Source organism: Cavia porcellus, unplaced genomic scaffold (genome assembly GCF_034190915.1).
Source record: "Cavia porcellus strain 051 isolate PalLab524CR breed Dunkin Hartley unplaced genomic scaffold, mCavPor4.1 scaffold_1, whole genome shotgun sequence".
NCBI lineage: Eukaryota > Metazoa > Chordata > Mammalia > Rodentia > Caviidae > Cavia > Cavia porcellus.
In genome coordinates, this window is record NW_026947484.1 from 109,733,674 (window position 1) to 109,754,630 (window position 20,957).

Sequence of the window (20,957 nt, forward strand, 5' to 3'; positions counted from 1 at the left end):
GTACAGGAATGTTACTGATTTTTGAGTGTTGATTTTATATCCAGCTACACTACTCAATTTGCTTATTAACTCTATTAGTCTTTTGATCAAGTTTTAAGGATCTTTGTAGAGTAACATGTCATCTGCTAATAGTGATGTTAACTTCCTCCTTTGATACTCTTATTCCTTTTATTTCACTCTCTTGTCTGATTGCTCCGGCTAATGTTTCCAGAACTATATCAAATAGCAGTGGTGATAGTGGACATCTCTGTCTTGCTCCTGATTTTAGAATGAAAGCTTTCAATGTTTTTCCATTTAATATATTGTTGGCTGTTGGTTTGTTATATATGGCCTTTATCATATTGAGGTAGAGAACACCTACTCTGAGTTTCTGTAGGATTTTTATCATGAACAAGTGTTGGACTTTATCAAAAGCTTTTTCTGCACCTACTGAGATGATCATGTGATTTTTGTCTTTGGCTCTGTTGATGTTGTTTATTACATTTATTGATTTTCTTAGATTAAACTATCCCTGCATTTCTGGGATAAAGCCTACTTGTTCATGATGTATAGTCTTCTTGATGGTTTGCTGCATTCTGTTTGCCAGTATTTTATTGAGAATTTCTGCCTCAATGTTCATTAGGGAGATCGGACTATAGTTCTTCTATTTGGGTGCGTCTTTGTCTGATTTTGGTAGCATAGTGATACTTGCCTCCGGGAATGAGTTAGGGAGGATTGTTTCCCTTTCAGTTTCACTGAAGAGTTTGATGAGTTTTGGCATTAAATCTTCTCTAAATTTCTTGAAGAATTCAGTTGTGAATCCATCAGGACCTGCACTTTTCTTTGGTGACAGGTTTTTAAGCACATTTTCAATTTCAGTAGCTGAATTGGATTATTCAAAATTATTGTATCTTCTTGATCCAGCTTTGGTAATTCATAAGTTTCTAGAAATCTGTCCATTTCCTTTGTGTTTTCTAGTCTATGTGAATAAAGATTTTCAAAGTAATTACTCATGATTTTCTGAATTTCCATGGGATCTGCAATAATGCCTCTCTTTTTAGTCCTTATTGAATGAATTTGAGTTTTGTCTTTTTTTTTCTTGATAAGATTGGCTAGAAGTTTGTCAATTTTGTTTATTCTCTCAAAGAACCAGCTCTTGGATTCACTAATTCTTTGTATTGTTTTCTTAATGTCAATTGCATTGATTGCTGCTCTGATCTTTATAATTTGCTGTTTTTTGGGTTTAGTTGCTCTTCTTTTCTAGAAGCTTGAAGTATAGCATTAAGCTGTTTGTTTATGTTTGCTCTGTTTTCTTGATGTGAGATTTTATTGCTATATATTTCCCTCTTAGGACCTCTTTCATTGCATACCAAATGTTTTGGTATTTTGTATCTTCATTTCACTGAATTGTAGATATTACCTGTAATCCATTGATTGTTCAAGAGGTTGTTACTTAATTTCCATATTTTTGTGCAGATTTTGCCATTAATTTTCAATTTACGTGCACTATGGTCAGATAAAATGCATGAGATAATTTGAATCTCTTTACATTTACCTAATAATAATCAATGGGCTAATAGATGGTCTATTTTGGAGAATGTCCCGTGTGCAGCTGAGAAGAATGTGTATTCTGATGTGATTGGGTGGAACACTTTTTAAACATTTACTAAGTCCTTTTGTTTACAGGTTTGATACAGTTCTGTTAATTTTTTTGCTGACTTTTTGTTCGTTGATCTATCTCTTTGTGGCAATGTGGTATTAAAGTTCCTATTAAAATTGTGTTGTGTTTTATTTGGTTTTTCTCATATATTAGTCTTTGTCTTATTGGCGTGCTCCTATATTTGGTGCATATATGTTTATAATTGTTAGGTCTTCCTCTTGAATTACTCTCCTGACAAGTATGTAGTACTCTTCTTTATCACTTTTGATCATTTTTGGTTTGAATTTCACATTGTCTGCAAATGGAATAGCTATCCCTTCTTTTTTCTGGATTCCTGTTGCATGGAATATTATTTTCCATCCTTTGATTTTTAGTTTATGAGTTGCCTTTTGATGTGTTTCTTATATATTCCATGTTGTTATATTCTATTCCTTGAGTCATTCTGTCAACCTATTTCTTTTAATAGGTGAACTGAGGCCATTTACATTGATAAATATAACTGATATGTACTGACTCAGCTTTGTTATGTTATTTTCCCAATTGTTAGTTTTTTGCTTTTCTCCCTTGTTTAATTGCTTGCCTTGTCAGGTATTTTCTTTCCATTGTTGTTGTGAGAATTTTTGTTGGGTCGTTGTTAAGTACCAGGAGCAGACAGATGCTGGCTTCTATAAAGTGCATCCCTTTCAACTTCATGGAAGAATTTGAAGAGATATGTTGATATAACTAATGTCTATAAAGCTTTTGTAGGATTCAGAAGTATATTCATCAAGCCCTGTGATTTTTAGCTGGACTTTCTCTAGGTTAGTTTTTAAAATCATTTTTTAGTTTTAGTTTTATTACTTCTTCAATTTAACTACTTAATTTTGCATTATTCAAAATGTTTTGTTGTATTGTCTAAGCTTTGCTAATTTGTGCAACTATAAAGATCTTTCCATGTTTTTCAATGTTTTACCTTTTGCTGGAATATAGTTTTTCACAGATGTGACTATGTTCTGGATTCAATAGAGTTTTGGTTTGCCATTTTTATTTCTAATTGCATTAAGGTGAGTCTCTTTTCTGTTTCTATTGGTAAGTTTGATGACAGTGTATTCTTTCAAAGAACCAGTTCTTCCAAAGAGATCTTATATTGGTTATGATCTCACAGAACTTAGTCTGCTGGGTCTCAAAAATATCATTTCTAATATTAAGATAACTATCAATGAGAAAAAAGCAGTAGCATACTTCAAAGCACTCTGGGTGACTCTAAGTGTGGCCAGTATATGAAACTGCCAGAATGGGCAGAGAAGAAACATTTACAGCCAGCAGCATTCAACATCCTTAGAAGACATAAAGCTAAAAACAAAATTTGAAGGATGCATATAATTAAATTCATGTCCTCATGCTGAACTTGTATGTAGCATATATAACTTTATTTCTGAGAGATGAAAAATATCACAACTTAATCACAGGAAAAAGAAAGTTAAAATATTAAATTCTCCTCTTTTAATTTTTTGTGTTGAGTATTATGGAGGACTAATTTTGACTATTCATTGATCAATGATAAATGTGGTGTGTAAAATTTAATAATATAACTATTAAAGAACATATAGAAGTGAGGTTGTTTGAAAATATTTGATAGACTTTTTCAGGTGCTGCTCCAGGTGCAGCAGTGAGAAAGCACCAGGAAAACCAGGCATGGCAGGGTCAGACGGCCACTTGCACAGACTGAAGAGGGAACTTAAGCTTGGGCATGAACCAGCTGGCCAGTGTTATTTCTGTAGAGCTCTTTGATGGGTCCTGCCTACTGCTTGGAATTTATGCTGTGAAGAGAAGAAACATGGGCTTCCATATGAAATGTATACTTCTGAATTCCAGCTATCAGCTGTGAAAAACCATTGTTTCTTGTGGATTTGCAAGCAGTGATCTATTGGGTGGCAACAGCAGCCTGGAAACTATCTTCAATTCCCAGCCTTGCCTGATACTTTTAGATTCTGCCACTCTTTTTTTGCCCCTGACATTCTGATCCTGCCCACTTCTGGATGATGTGGATGGAGATAAGGACACAGATGGAAGCATTCCTGCGTCTCCGAGGGCACTGAGGCAGATTTGTCCACCTGTCTCGAAGGAGCTCCCATAGCACCACAGCCTTTCTAGGAGCAGGGCCGGAACCCCTGCTGCCTCACCTGCCTGCAACCTGCACTGCCTCAGCACACGTAAGAGGCACTGAGTGTGACTCTCCTAAGCGTTTCAGTGGGAGCTGCCCATGACTCACTTCCAGATGTAAACGACAGCTCATGTCACTATTTCCCCACACATCCCAAGCTAGTCATGTTTTCCTAAATGTCACTCTATAGTCACAGGAAGTGCTATGTGTGTTCTGCTCTTCAGGTGGTGCATAGATGAAGAAGATGCAGTTCTTTTATACGATGGAGTACTACTCTGTTGTAAAGAATGATAAACAGGAGACATTTCTAGGAAAATGGATGTCCCTTGAGCCCATCTTCCTAAGTGACATAAATCAGACACACATGTGAAAATACTGCATTGTTTTTCTGATGTAAGAAACCTGAAGTGTAAATAAGGATCAAAATGTACAATAAATGTTGTAAATAGGAAGAAAATGTTCAAATGCAGAGTGGAAGAGGTGAGGGGAAAGGAAGCAAAGTTTCAAAACAGAGAAAATGAGAAAAACATAGAAAAATGATTCTATAAGTGAGCAGGGGAGAATAAATTGCAGGGAAGGATGAAGTATGGGAAAAGCAGAAGTTATATCATGTGCAGGTTAGTTCTCTATGATGAATGTGATTGCTATGCATATGTAAAATTTGCCAATAAAATCAGATTAGCAAAAAACGATAGCATGTACAGGTGATTTAAATGGAAGCCAAAAGCATATCCAAGCAAGGTGGTGAAATGGGCTCCTTTTCCCAGCAGCAGTGAGGCTGAGGGGATCTGAGCTTCTGCATCGAGGAATCTATCCTCGTGGGAGCTCTTACCATCATCACCATGCAGATACCTCTCAGCTTGAATCTAAAGCACATCATGCTTCAGTTTCCTTGCTGGGTCCTCTGCTTCCATGCTCCTCTTTGCACATATAAGGACAATTCTCTTCCTCATATCTGAGGGTAAACAAGAACTAAGAAGGCAAACACTGAAGGAGGTCATCTCCATTCCACCTAGGAACATTGTGCACCTTGCATTGTTTTAAAGTACAAAGCTATAGACCTCAGTGTCTTGCTGGATAATTATCTCCATCATCCATCACTGATGTGACCAGTACAGGGGCCAGGTAACAGCACAGAATCAAGGGAAGAGGCTCAAACACACAGGATGCAGTTTTTGTCCATCAGCAGCTGATCACAAGCATAATCACCCTCCCTACAAACTCAGTGGGATTTTGCAGGAGGAAGAGTGTCAATCCGCATTTCAAACATTTCTCCAAGAATTGATTCCAAAAAGCAAGAACATTTTGTAAAATGTATGTACGCTTGTACTAAACTCACAAATTCACTAAGATGTGCTTCCCAACTTGTCACAACTTCTGCAACACATAAAAAGTAATAGTATCTCACCAAGCAGAAATGCAAAGTTGCTGTGGCCAATGACAAAGTTCTTGGAGCTCAAAGCTCCCTGCTGTTGCAAGGAATCAATGAACACCTTCAAGTAACCTTTGAGTTTTCTATCATTGACTCTAGGTAATTGCATCATAAGGGGCTCCCACTGAGTCTCTGACCATTGGGAGACTTTAGAAAATACAAGAAAAAGACAATGATGTGCCCATGTCCAGAGTAGAAAATTGGAGTTTTATTACAACAGATGGAATGAGGTGCAAAAGAAGACCTAGATCCAGGCTGAACCCTCAGGTTGCACAATCAAATACACATTTGTTCACAGGAATAGCTGGTGTCTTCATTATCCTGGTGAGTTAGTTAATGATTTTGATAACAGAGAGTTGAATGAGGAAAGCATCAGGAAATAGTGGGTTCAGGATCATTCATTTTCCTAGTAGCTCCTTCTGGTCTAGCTCAGCAACAGCACTCAGAGCCATGGCAGCAACCAGAGCCCCCACTGGGCTCACATTCAGAGCAGTTAGGAGCCTGGGGCCTGCAGTAGGATTGGAAGAGGCTAGTTCTATTGTGGCTCAGGCAGCAGCCACAACCCACAGAACTACAGCAGCCCCCAGAGCTGGAGCCACAGCAGGAAAATACTGGAGGAAGGCATGATGCTGGACACTGCAGTGGACATTTTGGGGTGCACTTGGGAGGGGAGTGGCACTGCTGCTGCTTTTGCTGACAGGATATCTTAAGAGAGTTCAGTGAGTCCTCCTAAACTAGAAGAAGGAAATTCTTTAACTATTATAAACTAACCATCTTATATTTTATACATATGTAGAAGAGTAATATTAGAGAATGCAGTCACTTCCAAAGCCTCAAACAACTTGAAATTTTCATATAGATAATAGCACATTGGGATAAAAATCAAGCAAAGGAGCTTTTTTATTCTATCTCAGGCTGAGCTGGGATTGTGCTATCTTCAGAGACCTGTGTAAATACTCTTAACCCCTCTAAAGGCCGATTTTCTCACTGTCTCTAAGGTCCCAGCTGAATGTTGCTATTCAAACTCAAGGCTTCTGTGGAGTTTCACAATGACCACTCCCAGAAAAAAAATGTGGTTTGAACTATAACACAGTTGATGTGGTGTAAACGTTCCCAGCTTGGCTGTTTTCAAGCTATCAGTGTGAAATCCCAACCGAGGTTCAGAAAAGTGCACACAGCTAACAACTCCAGCTCCTATGTGCTAGCTTTGGGCACATCAGGAACTCAAGAGACTCACAGAAGATGGAGTCCTGTTCCTGTCAGAAATCCCCTGTCTGTCCTCTTTCCTCAGATTATCTCCTTCATCCTGTTCCCATGTTAAATTGTCCTTCCATGTGGGAAGCCCTGTAATTGGCCTTATATCTGCAGGCCACACCACCTTAATTCCTCTAGGAGTTAAGTTTGGTAATTAAGCAGCACCTTGCCTAGCTTGTTTGGCCTGGCCTATTTCAGGGATTATGCTTATGAGCCCATGTGTGGGAAATTTGAAAATTTGATTTAACCTATGACCCTCAGTCTTGCCACTGTTGCTAAGCTACCTGCTGACATCTCAGAACCCAAATCCCTCCTCCCCAGTAGGCTACATATTTGATACTCATTCCTTGAATAAAGGAGACTTGAATGGAAGGACTTCATCTTGTCTCAGTCCTTTGTGTCTCTTGTTCCTTTTCATCCCCACTCCCCCTCTAGGGTCTCGGTGGATTTACCAGCAGGCCAGAACAAGTGAACAGCGATTATGGGACAAGAAATTACCCAGCATGAGATTTTTCTTAAAAGTTTAGAAAACCTTTAAAGACGCAAAGGGTAAAGGAAAAAAATTAAGCAACTGTCCATTAGGACTTAATAAACTTTAACTCAGAAGCAAAGCAACCCAGTAACTGCTAGCGCCCAGCTCCCTCCAGGCTTAAACACTGCAACCTCACTCCACACCAGGAGGCTGGTGCAAATAAAGCCCTTAGCAAGGCCCTAGCTGTGCACCTTCCCCCATACTGTAATGGGCTTATAGCTCTGGCTTAAGTATGTATAACTTTTGATACTAGGAAGGAATTAAGAGACCAAACTGAACTTTTAAAACAACAGATTAAACTGAAAAAAGAATGTCAGGATTTGGTAGCTCAATTAGAAAAGCTAAAAATAGCAAAATTTAAAATGAAAAGTGAAACTAACCCCAGAGTTTCCTCTGGGATTTCTCCCACTCAGTGACCCCTGCTCAGAGGCATGATTTAGAAATTTACCCCCTGGCCTGATCCAATACTAAAGCTAGATGATATGGAAGCTTTCTCTGTGATGGATATGACAGATGCAGAAGGTGGAGTTATTCGAGACTACTCTGGTTTCGATTTCAAACTGAATAGAGAATTAAAAACAGTGGTTATATAGTAGGGAGACACAACCACGTATACTCTTGCTGTTTTAAATTCTTTGGCTGATGGCTGGCTCACACCTACAGATTGGCAAGAGCAATTTTATCAGGTGGGAATTATCTTTTGTGGAAATCAGAATATATAGAAAATTGCGAAGAGACTGCCAAGCGCAATGCGCTAGCCGGCAATGTGTGGGACCTTGATATGTTTTTTTAAAAAAAAATTTTTTTTTTGTCTGTTTCCTTTTTACCGGGACCTTGATATGTTAATAGGTGAGGATACCTATGCCCACAGAGAGGCCCCAAAGCAATTTAAGGGCAATATGAGTTCCTCTCTCACTAGCATTAAGCAAAGGCTGGGGCTTTAGCTTAGTAGCATAAACAGCTGCCAGCCAAACACAAGGTATTGAGTTTGATCCCCTGAGCTAGAGATTTAGCTCAATGGCACAAACATCTGCCTAGCAAATAAAAGGCTGTGAGTTCAGCCCCTGGTACCATTGACATTGAAACTGCTTATCAGCAAGGCCTTACTATGGCTGCTGTCTTGCAAGGATTTACAGTTAAACAGTTCCTATCTCAAAAGCATAAGCAAAAATGTTTTACCTGTGGAGAGACTGGTCCTTTTCAAAGAACTGCAAAAAAAAAAAAAAAAAAAAACCTCCAGAGATAGAGATTCCAATGTTAATGCAAAATCAAAAGCACCAGGATTATGCCCTAGATGTAAAAGGGGATACCATTGGGCTAATGAATACAAATCTAAAAGAGATATTAATGGAAAGAATTGCTTCTACAGCAGGGAAATGAGAATCGGGACAGCCCCAGGCCCCCAAACCCAAACAAATCTTTGAAGCATTAAGCTTTGTTCCAACAAACAACAATCCATTTCAGACCTCTTTAGAGCCACAACAGGGAGTGCAGGATTGGACCTCACTTCCACCATCCACACAGTATTAACCCTGAAATGGGAGTTCAGGCCCTCCTACAGGAGTTTTTGGGCTCCTACCAAAAAAATACATTTGGCCTTATAATAGGACTCAGCAGCACTATGCTTAATGGACTACAGGTTTTTCCAGGCATAGTTGATAAGGATTATTCTGGAGAAATAAATGTCATGGTATCCTCACCTAAATACATTACTACTATCACTTATGGACAAAGGTTCACTCAGTTACTACTCTTGCATGTAATTCAAACCCCTAATAAAATAATCTCCCAACAATGAGGTGATAAAAGATCTGGACCTTTTGATGTCTATTTGGCAAAAGTAATTTCCACTCAGAAACCCCTTATGTTATTATGACTGGATGGTAAAAAAATTCTCTGGCCTTATAGATACAGGCATGAATGTCACTATTATAAGAAAGGAAGACTGACCTCCAGCTTGCCCCTTACATATTACTTTGACTCATTTAAAAGGCATAGGTCAAGGCCAAAACCCAGAAAGAAATTCAAAACTTCTGACCTGGAAGGACAGAGAGGGCAATCAAGGCACTATACAGCCATATGTCATAGCTGGATTACCAATAAATCTTTGGGTAATGGCACAAATGGGGTTAATTATGGGTAGCCCAAATATCATTGTCACTGATCAAATGTTAAATAGTGGATATTCACCTGGTGTGGGCCTTGAAAAAAATAATACAAGAATGACAGAGCCCATAGAGACTATACCAAAAACAGATTGATTGGCTCATGCAAACAACTGAATTCTGGCTCATTGCCCTTGCCTCCTACACAGGGCTTATAGACAACCATTATCCCCCAGACAAGCTTATTAAATTTGCCAATCGACATTCATTTATCTTCCCTAAGATCACATCATTCAAACCATTAAAAAATGCTTTGTTGATATTTACTGATGGCTCCTCAATTGACTTAGTAGCCTATGTTTTTCAAAACCAAACTGTATTCTTCCAAACAAAGAGTACATCAGCCCAGATCACAGAGTTGCATGCTGTCACTGCAGCCCTTTCAGCATTTCCCAAGCAGCCCGTGAATTTATATACTGACAGCGCTTATATTGCATACTCTGTGCTGCTGCTAGAAACAGCTGGCCAAATCGAAAAGTGCCTCCAGCACTGGATAACTCTTTAGGCAAATACAGGTGCTTATTATAAAAAGAACTTGTCCTTTTTTTTATCGGACATCTACATGCTCACTTTGGGTTACCAGGACCTTTGGCCAATGGTAATCATGCAGCAGACCTGGCCAATCAACTGCAAGCTCTCCTCTGTACTTTAGCTAATGTTAGCTCCAGTGATCATGATGACAATGTTACTTCAGCAAAAAAGGGTCATCAATTACACCATCTCAATACCCACACCTTCTGTCTTATGCACAAGATCACTAGAAAACAAGCCAGACAGATAGTAAAAAATTGTCCCTCTTATGCCACACACCTCCTAGTTCCACACTTTGGGGTTAATCCTAGAAGACTTATCCCCAGTACATTATGGCAAATGGACGTCACCCACATTCCTGAGTTTGGCAATCTTAAATATCTTCATGTAACTATAGATACCTTTAGTGGTTTCATTTATGCCTCTCCCCAGACTGGTGAAGCTACCAAACATGTTATTAGCCATATGTTAACTATCTTATCAGTTTTGGGATGCCCACAACAGTTAAAGCCTGATAGTGGTCCAGACTATGCTAGTTCTGCCTTCACCCATTTCTGTCAACATCTTAATATTCATAATATAATATAATATAATAGGCATACCTTATAACCCTCAAGGTCAAGGCATAGGTGGAAGGGCACATCTCTCCCTAAAACTCACTGTTGATTAAATAAAAAAGGGGGAATGGTACCCCACAAGGGGGACACCTAAAAAATTCTATCTCATGCCTTATCCATCCTTAATTTTTAAAATTTGGATGCTGCTGGACAATCAGCCACCCATTTTTGGCATACTGAAACACAAAAGCAATTTGCTTCTGTACTATGGAGAGACCCCCTGACTAACTCACGGCATGGTCCAGACACAGTCCTTGTCTGGGGACGAGGATCAGTATGCATTTACTCTAAAGAGAAGAAATCTGTGAGATGGCTGCTAGAACAATTGGTTAAACAAATAGATCAAATGCAACAAATAAAGGATAATATTACAGATGACTCCAGGGATGAAAATGACCCCTAAGAGAATTTTTTTTGCAGCTTTTGCTTTTCAGATGACGAAACCGACAGCCTGGATCCTATCTCTTGGGATTATGAGATTAAGTTGATGGCTCTTGTCAAACAACAGGTGGATGCCATAAAAATGCAACCTATATAGGTCCATTACCACAGGTTTAGAATGGCTGATAGAGAAAATTACATGGAGCTTGCAAAACTGTATTATGATAATGCTTTGTGAAAGCATGCTGCCCTCTCTATTTCTCTTGCCGTGGCGCGATAGACTGGATAGCCATAGACAGGCGACTGGGCCTCATACAAGATGCCAACCTCCACCCTAAGACAGGAACTGGGCTTCTCACTGCCTTGCCTTCCAATGATGGGTAAGGCTAGGTTGGCTCCCCTGTGGAAGCGCCCAATACAGGCACAGTCTCCTCAAGGATGCAGCCTCTTATATTTTAAAGTAAATGGGGACCTGTGGGAAGCCGTGTAATTGGCTGCCATCTTATATCTGCAGGCTGCACCAGCTTAATTCCCTCTAGGAGTTAAGTTTGGTAATTAAGTAGCACCTTGCCTAGTTTGTTTGGCCTGGCCTATTCAGGGATTATGCTTATGAGCAAGCACATGGGAAATTGCAAATTTGTTTAACCTATGACCCTCAGAGTTACCACTGTTTCTACCTTACCTGTTGGTGTCTCAGTACTCAAATCCCTCTTCCCTAATACACTATATATTTGGTATTCATTCCTTGAATAAACGAGACTTGAATGGAAGGACATCATCTTGTCTCAGTCCTTTGTGTCTCTTGTTCCTTTTTTTTTTTTTGACAGTTTTTTTTTATTAAGGAGAAAAAGGAAAAAAAGCAGAAATAGGGTACAAGTTATACAGAATTTCAGAAAAAAAACAATAGGAAATCACTAGTAATAGATTACATATTGTTATCCTAGAAATAGTTGTTCAAGTTACAAAATTAAAGCATATAAAGTGGATTTCAAACAGTGAGACTGGAAACAGTTTTGTTCAATGATCCAACAAAACTCAGTAATATGGTTATCTATCTTATACGCTTAAATATATATGTGGTTATATTCTTTAGAGCACTTTCTTTTCCTTTCTTTTGTACAATGCCAATTACACATTTTGGGTTTTATTATTTGCACAGTTCTTATTACTTTTTTTGAAGAGAGTAAAACGAAACGTGACATAACAGAACAGAGTCAGTCAAATCAAAAGGATCAACATAATAGATAATGTAAAAACAAAATACTAGGTGATCAACAATGGTTACCATACTGCCTCTTGCTATCTTAAAAAGAATTGCCTATATCATCAATTATAATAAAATTGAACAAAACAGTAAAGAATGAAACCAAAACATTGGAGACATTACAGGCCTTTAAAAGAAGATAATAGTCAACCGGAATTGGTCTCATATTGAATCTTACCGTCTTTACAGTTGTTGCCTATGCTTTCGAACTTGGTACTATCAAGCAAAGCAGAATAGAGGAAAATCAGTCAAAGCAAGATGGTGAGGGCTATACAGGGTTTTAGATCAAGTTAATAGGAAATCAAAGTGGGTTACTATAATAATATATCTTGCTTTTAAAAATTTTTCCCTCAATTAAAAAGAAAAAAAAGTAAATAATTAAAAAAAGGAGACTGAGATAAAAGAGGGCATAACAACAAAACAGCGCAGGTCAAAGCATAACCATTTAAGCAAAATAGTGTTTCATCCCCACTTCCCCTTCAGGGTCTCCATGGACTTACCCGCAGGCTGGGACACTACCGACCTGTCATCTTCTCCCTGTCCAGTTGAGAACCCTCTGTTCTAACAGCTCTCCTTGGACGCATGCAGGAGCACTGACATATTCTGGGGATGTTGGAGCTCATGATGTTCTGGAGGCCAGTTGGCCTTTTGTAGAGCCAGACTTGTCTCTGGAATGGGCAGGAAGAGGCTCTTGCCCAGGCAGACATGCCCTTGGTCAATTCCTGCCATTCCTCTGCCGCTTTGGACCTCCATAACAGGAGGCCTTGGGAAGTCTCATCACCTACTTTCCTTTGGGTTGGGGCATATAAGGATATTAGGAGGCCACAGTTTCCCACAGGAAGGAGCCCTGGAGAGTTGGCAAGGATGCACAATGGACCCATGCTAGGATGAGGCTCTGGTACCTGCATCTCATTTTCGGTGTGGCTGCTGCATATCCTGGGCTCTGAGCCTCAACTTCTGGTCCTGTGGGAATGCTCCATGATGACTCCCTTACATCCTGACAGGTTTCTCTGCCATCTCAGGCAACCTCCCCATTCCTGAGTCAGGAGTGATGTCCTTCTAAGCATGCTCTACTGTTCTGGACATTTAGCCCTTTAGTTTGACTTTTGGATCTCTGCTGCCCCTCAGACTTAGTAGGAAATGTGGGTTTAGAGGATGAAATTTGTGTTTATTCTGCTGTGTATGGCAAGGAAGACGATTGAGAAAAACCAATTCCATGTAAACTTTAGACACTTCCTGTGGTCAGAATCATCTAACTGTATTGAATCTGCTACTGGAATCAGAAAACTTGCAATTTGCCCACTGGGTAGTTTTTAAAATTTTCTGGACCAACAGAATAAATACTTTTCATTTGCTCTATGTGTCTCCATGAATTATTTTGTACACTAACAGAGAAGTGACTTATCACCATGATCTGTGTTTGGAGGACAGACTAATATTGTGTACTAGGTTCCCACCCAGGTGTTATGTGGAATTGATATGAATACAAGAACCATATTATCAAAGAATTCAGCTTAACTGGAGACATAGATATTTTGAAGGATTCTTCATATTGTGTGTAAATTATCCTTTTGGGTTCCAGAAATGCCCAGCTTGTTTCCTGCCAAGAGGGAAAGATGATTTTGGAGCCCATTATTCAGGATTCTAATTCTACCTCACACCGCATTGAGTAATCTTACTTGTTTATTCATTCAAGTTAAACAGTTATATTGAAAACCAACTGGAAATTTTATAATAATTGAAGTTATCCAGCTGCACAAGCTTGCATATAGTATCATTCTTGGTAGAGAAAATCTTTAGAATTGGAAAATCTATGTAAAGAATAGGGGTGACTGCTGTGCAGGTGTATGAGAGAACCTGGACTGTGCCTGTTATTGCTAAAGGATTTCTTCCTGGAATGATAAAATGTTCAAAAATTGTTGGGTGGGGAAGGCATGATGCACAGTTCTGTGAATATATCGAAAAAACACTGAGATTTTACTTTCAACACAGCAACTGTTTAACATATGAATTTTATCTCAGTATCTATTAGAAATAAAACAAGTTGAGAAAAAGTTATTAATATCTCTGAATAAAAAGTGCAAGCCCCACACTGTACTATCTAAGCCCACTTAACCTGGGCAGAGGTCATGTGTATAGAGGACAGGCCTCCACTGTCTGCTTGAAATGAGTCTACTTTCCTAAGCATACAGTCTTAGTTTCAGACCCTTTTATGATGTTTGAGATTTTTTTAATTCAAAAAAATTCAATAAAGTGTCAGAATACTGAACTCTAAAGCATTCTTGGAAATCTTAGCACATTCTCAGAGCATGCTTGTCCAACATAAGGTTACAGAAGTGGATAAATTCCATGAGCTGCAGGATTCTAGAATTTGTGGCCTTTGAGGATGACTTCAAAAAAACATGGACATGATAGAAATAACATTTGAGGCCTTTACCTCCTGAGTCACTATTTCCCAATGATACTACAGCTCACTGGTTCATTCTACGAACTTCAACATTATATCATTTTGAACTCCTCACTCTCTTTGATTAAGATGCTTGCAATAATGGGCAAAGAGGAGAAGGGAGGGAGGCAAGGCACTCTGTGTGTGTGCATGCATGTGTGTGCATGTGCATGTATTGTGCTCTTTGCCAATCACATGTGAATGTGATGAATAGTAGACACGTATGTGAGAGTTTGAATTGAGGGGTTGAATAAGAGGTGGAAATGAGACTGAGATAAACAGTTCTTTAATATTCCCCATCCTGTTCACTTATATCTGAGGAAATTCTGGGAATTGGTTTACAAGTTAGGGAAGAAAGAGCTGCCTGTGGTTATTCCTGATCCTATTTCTACACAACTTATGCCATCCTTGTGATCCCTCTGAGCACCAAGATGCATCATTTCATTGGTCACTGCTGTGGCTTCAGTGTGTTCCCCAAAGTTCAAGTGTTGGGAAATGAATTCTCAAATTAAAATGTTGTTTGCATTTGGGGTTCGGCCTTTGTGAGACAATTATGATTGGATGAGGTCGCAAGGTCTTATAATGGGAATGACATCTTCATAAGAAGAGGGAGAGATAGGTGAGTTGGCACACTCCCATTCTCTTGCTATGCGCTATCATGTGCCACATTGTCACATAGCAAAATATCTCAGCAGGCTGTGAGTACTACTGATAGACTTAAAAGTACGTTGTTGTTAAAAGTTTGTGTCCTATGTATGTTAGTATTCATTTGTAAAAATCAAAACCAATCTTTGCTTATCTCAAGAATAGAAATAAAAAGTTAGCATACTAAGTCTTCTTGATGTTATGTTTTTGGATATACTATTTTCCAAGCACTTTGTCCAGTAATTCATTGACTAAAATGAAAGATTACATTCTAAAAGTAGTAAGAAATAAACATTACAGAAAAACTCCCTGGGAGCCTGATTTGTGCAGCTATGATACAATGTATAGTAGTGTTAAATAACAAGAATAGCCAGGAGGGAGTGAAATTTCAGGCAGGAATTTAGACAGAGGGCCAGAGGAGATCTGGCAACAACCAGCTACCACTATGATGTATGCAGACTGTACTGTGGGAAAGTGACATTGAAACAGGTGATAGGTGGCCTTGACTAGAAAACAAAATTATTCTGTTTTGCTTCTATAAGCTTCTATTTCTGGGTATGGGAGAGATAAGTGCATGAGGCTCAGAACCAGCCTGATAGTAAGGGAAGCATGTTTATGTCCCAGTCTTGCTGTTAGACTCATCTGTAACTCATTTTAAACTTCCAGGACTCAATTTTTTCACTTGATTGTTATCTTCACTCTTGAAGATATATGGTTATAATGAAAATCTATATTTTCCATAAATTTATAAATCAACCAATTCCTTCCATACATGCTTATTGAATTCATACTGTTTTAAGCACTACAGGGTTCAGCAAGAAGCAGACAAAATTTTTCCCTTAATGTTCTCACAGTCTAGCAGACACAATGAACTCAGATGCTCTGAAAAAAACTGTAAAACTGAACAAAGAGTCTTACCTAAAAACCAAAGATTTTGGGGAAAATCTATTTATTTATGTAGTAAAGAATGTCTTTTTCTAGGGAGTGCCTGATCCACACATTAATTCAACATAGGTCTGGGCTGTCTGGCAAATTCAGAAAAAAAATTAAGTGAAATAAAACTACCATGAGTCAAAAGAAAGAAATTAATTTCTTTAGAATTACTTGATAGCATGATTATGAGTCTAGAATATAAACAAGAATAAAGGAGAAAATCTAGACTCAGAAAAAATTCTACCTGATCAGTTTCTAATGTATAATAATATACTACATGGAATCTATATGATTAAATTATATTTCTCAAAAAAAGTGAAAAGGAAAAGAGCATCCATAAGGCCTTCAGCAAAAATCACTGAAGAAAAATGACCTTAATAAGTACCTTTAACTTAATTAAGTACCTTTAACTTAATGAAAGTTTGAGACCAAAATTTTAATACTAGGTATCAAAGAACAATTAAATCAGGAGCCAAATCTGTCCTCTAGTATGGGAAAAGAAATACCATAAAGAAGTAGATTTTTTCAGAAATTCTACATTTCTGGAAATTTTGGGTGAAATTTTTGTAAAGTAAACTTCTACAAAGCAATCAACTATTTGGAATAATCTCTTGATTTAATATGGAAGTCTAATTGTTTCCATTGTCTCAGCACTTTTGAAAAACAATAATAAAGGGCTAAGAATAGAAAAATCTGCTATATTATTCACTATGGATAAAACTATAGAAGTCAGACTGTATCACATTGCTCCGCTGTTCTCAAAGCCAGTCTCAGCGTCAGCTTCAACTTCTCCCTCCCTTGAGAGAATGATGGTGGTCTTTGCTGTCCTCCTCCATGACAGGGGGATTTGAGCATATGAGACAGGCAGAAATAGCCCTGACACCTTCTTGCTACTCAGGTAGCTCCCACTCTGCACCCTAGACTTCTCAGATGCAGGGCTGGAGCTTCCCCTGCCCATTCAGCCTGCAACCTGTATCTGCCTCAACACACAAGTCAGAGCCCTTGAGGAGGAACTGAGCATGAGGATCCTAAATGTTTACAGGGAGAGTCACTCTTGACATGCTTCCAGATCTGAATGGAGTGCACCCAAGAGAGTCTGTGTCACTAATTCCAGACACTCACCACCCAGTCCAGAATGTCACCTGGACCAGAACTTCTAGGTGTGAGCCCAACACATATGCTCTTCTTCATTCTTCACTTATTTTTACATTTGTCCAGCAACAATAATGTCCAAACATCACAACCCACACTGCTTCACCTCATTGTCCACGCACACAGGCAGTGAGGGCCAGCGAGTATTCGTGGCTTTAAGGAAGCTGAGTCAAGAGCCTTAGCTCAGGGAAACCTGATTCTCACCATTTTGCCAAACACAGCCTTACAGGTCAGAGCTCCATCAGTGAGACTGAAGTCACCAAGTGCCTTCCAGGAATTAACCACAACTGAGAACAGACTAACAAGGAGAAGAGACACCTGCTGGTGGAGAGAGCCTCCCCACGAGCCACAGACTGCAGATTTCAACCCTACAATATGGGCTTTGAAATAATCCACCCTCTATTTAAATTAATGAAATTTTAACATTCTGTTATAGTAGCACAATAGATTTGCTAATACAACTGGAAAGACAAAATTATGCTGAAAATATTCTGTGTACTGAATGCCACCTAGGGAAGGGGATCCACTCACTATGAAAGGAGAACAAGGAGCTCCAGAGAGTAGAATCGCCAGTGAAATAAGGGCACAGTGAGCTGCTCAAGCTGCAAGCAAAGCTCCGTAAAGCAAACTCAAGTGTCCACCCCTGTTTAGACGGCTTCCTCCTCACAACAATAACTTAGGTTTCCTGCTTGCTGTTCTCATTTTATAATGATTTCTTTCTAAGGGATTTGTATGGTTGGTTTTAAGATTCCCTTTCTCTCTCTCTCTCTCTCTCTCTCTCTCTCTCTCTCTCTCTCTCTCTCACTGTCTCTCTCTCTCTCTCTCTCTCTCTCTCTCTCTCTCTCTCTCTTTCTCTGTCTCTCTCTTTCACTCTCTTTCTTCTTTCTTCGCTACGGTAGACATCAAAGACAGGGGTAAATTCTTATTCTTTTCAATAAACTTAAAAGAATAAAATTATACGATGGCATTTTTTATTATTTAACAAAAGATATAATAAAAAGCTAGTAAAACATGATGTCATTATAACAAAAAAGGTAAATTTAAAGACTCATGTTATCAAAAGGCCTTAAAACATTGAAAAAAATCAGGTATAATATTTTTAGATTGGTAAATAATAATCTTTTAAAATGTAAAATTACTACCAGAGATTTGAAAACTATAGTAATAAAGAGACAGAATGTCTGGAAGTTTGGGATGATCTGAAAAGGACAGCAGAGCATTTCAGGCCAGGTGGACAGCTGGACTCTCTTCTCAGCAGCAAAGAGACCAAGGGGACCTGAGCTTTTGCAGCACAGCATCCCTCTTCATTGGGAATCCCTTATCCCTGACTGGTATGCAGAGGCCTCTCAGTGTGACTCTAAACCTTTCTATTTCTAAGCTTTCCTGCTGTGTCCTCCACTAACACCACAGATTCCTGCATGTACCCTGGCATGTTTCCACCCTCATATATGATGAAAAAGGAGCAAAGAACACATGAGACCATAGAGGAGTTATCTATCTTTCCCCGTAGCACTCTCAGCCTTGTATTCTTTTTATGTTTTAAGTTGCATCTTAGTGGATTTCTGGGTATGTAACGTCATCATTCATGACTGACATGTCCAGAACATATAACAGGTGGCAGGATATGGGGCTGGGAAGCAGATCATACACTTAGAAGACCAAGCTTGGGTAATGTATGTGACACAAGTCCAAAACATGATCCTACCCAGAATCCTGCTCCCTAGCAAGGAATCAGTGATCTTTTGTAGTTCTCTGCAGAAAGAAAAGTTTTAACTACATTACAAAATTTTTTATTATGACATCAGGAAAATTCTGTGGCATGGAGAACTGTCTTTCTCTTAGGTCACCAAATTTTCATTAAAAGTATTTCCCAACCTGTATCACCTTCCAAACAAATTTTTAGAAAAATTATGACATGTGTTCTGGCCAGCCGCGACAGAAAAAAAATTTATGTTGCCAAAAGTGATAAACTTCAATCACCAAACTGTCTGCCAAAACCAAACAAAGTCAAATTAAACAAAATCAAACCAAACAGCATCAGAATCTTTGCTTATTTTCTCAATTATCTTCTTTTAGGGCTTGAATGCATTGCAAACAGCAGGCCTTTGAATCTGCGACATGTGGGCGACTTGAAAAATAACAAAAGAAGAGAGACTAAGATGATATTTTGAGAACAGGAAATCAGAATTTTATTAAAAGAGAAAATAAAGGAAGAACCGCAGACATAGATGGTGCCTGAGCATGTAGAGTCCACAGCTAAGTACAAGGTTCTTCACAGGAATCTCTGGGAGTCTTCAGGACCCCTACTGACCCATGGTTTAAAGCCAGGGTATGGAAAGGGGGATGCATCAGGCTGCATCAGGCTCTAGACTACTGGATCCCTTCCAGAGCTCTTCCTGGTCCAGCTCAGCAGCAGCCCCCAGAGCCATGGCAGCAGCCAGAGCCCCCACTGGGCTCACACTCACAGCAGTCAGGAGCCTGGTGCCTGTGGCGGTGGTGGAAGAGACTGCGCCTGTGGTGGCTCAGGCAGCAGCCACCACCCCCAGAGCTTGAGCCACAGCAGTGCCCTGAGTTGGAGCCACAGCAGGAAGAGACCAGAGGAGGGCATGGCGCTGGGCATTGGGGTGGACACTTTGGAGGGCACTTTGGTGGGCATTTTGGGGTGCACTTGGGTGGACACTTGGGAGGTGGCTGGCACTGCTGCTGGTTTTGCTGGCAGGACATCTTGTTGTGACTTTTCCAACCTGAAAGTAATGAAAGTCTTTAGCTGTACAAACCTAAAGACACTTATTTTATGTTACTAAATCATATGTGATGCTTAAGGATATTTTGTTTATATATAGTATAAGTCTTCCAAGAGTAATACAAAGAACTAGTAAGAGGGCCTTGGTGGCTCACACCTCTAATCCCAGCACTCCAGAAGTTGAGGAGGGACAATCATTGTGGGTTAGAGACCAGCCTTGGCTACACAGTAAGCTCAAGGCCAGCCTGAAATGCCTAGAGAGAAAGTCTAAAAAAAAAGGGCCCAAAACAAAAAACTAAAGAACCAGCAATCTCATGGAGGTCTAGCTATTCACATGAATTAAAATAAGTGGTTAAAGATTATATATAGTGAAAATTTCTTTTATGTCATTCAACAGACAACTGTCATTTTCTAAACTTCACGAGGTTACAGGATTCATACTTCAGGGAAGCATTCCTCTTCTAACAAGAAAAAAACAAGTCTTACCATAACTGTGCCCCACAGTTTTGGCAAACCAAAGTCTGATTTCCAGACAGTGCAGTTGAAAGAGTCTTATTCTTGGTCATGACAGCACACACCATCACCCCTTACAGCCTCCCTTTCCATCCCTCACTGCTGTTCAAAGCCCTCTGGACCCACATGTTCCCACTCACCGTGTTCACACACAGGAGCACAAACTTGTCAAGGGAGCTGGAACAGATGAGGTGTTAGAGGCAGGTCTGCCTTTTATAGGCCCAGCTTGACTCCAGCAATGGCAGAGAGTGGCTAGTGTGTCACCAGGAATTCCTGGATCATTCCTGACATACTCTGCTCACTTGTCCCTGCCTCCAGGGATCCTTGTGACTTCCCCTCATGCCCTGGGATTCAGTCTAATGGATATTGCCTCGTCACATGCTCTTCTTAGTCTTGGTTTCCCAAAGAGATGCTCGAGTTTCTAGGGAAGCCAGTGCCATGACAAAGACTAGAGGAGGTACTTCTGGGAAAACCAGGGAGTCATAGCAAAGCTTCCTGGTATATGTGTTCCATTCCATTTTCTTCCCATCTGCCTAATCCCTACTTCCCTGGCCAGACTGGAATTTC

The 20,957-nt window shown here is 39.5% G+C and overlaps 1 long non-coding RNA gene across 1 annotated transcript; it reads right to left on the reverse strand.

Annotated features, from left to right (window-relative positions):
- Positions 1-19,299: 19,299 nt before the first annotated feature.
- Positions 19,300-20,577, reverse strand: LOC134471965 (uncharacterized). Its single transcript, XR_010041765.1, has 2 exons — positions 20,531-20,577; positions 19,300-19,878 (listed from the first exon to the last, which is right to left on the reverse strand). It is a non-coding gene; the product is annotated as an uncharacterized LOC134471965 (long non-coding RNA).
- Positions 20,578-20,957: the final 380 nt, after the last annotated feature.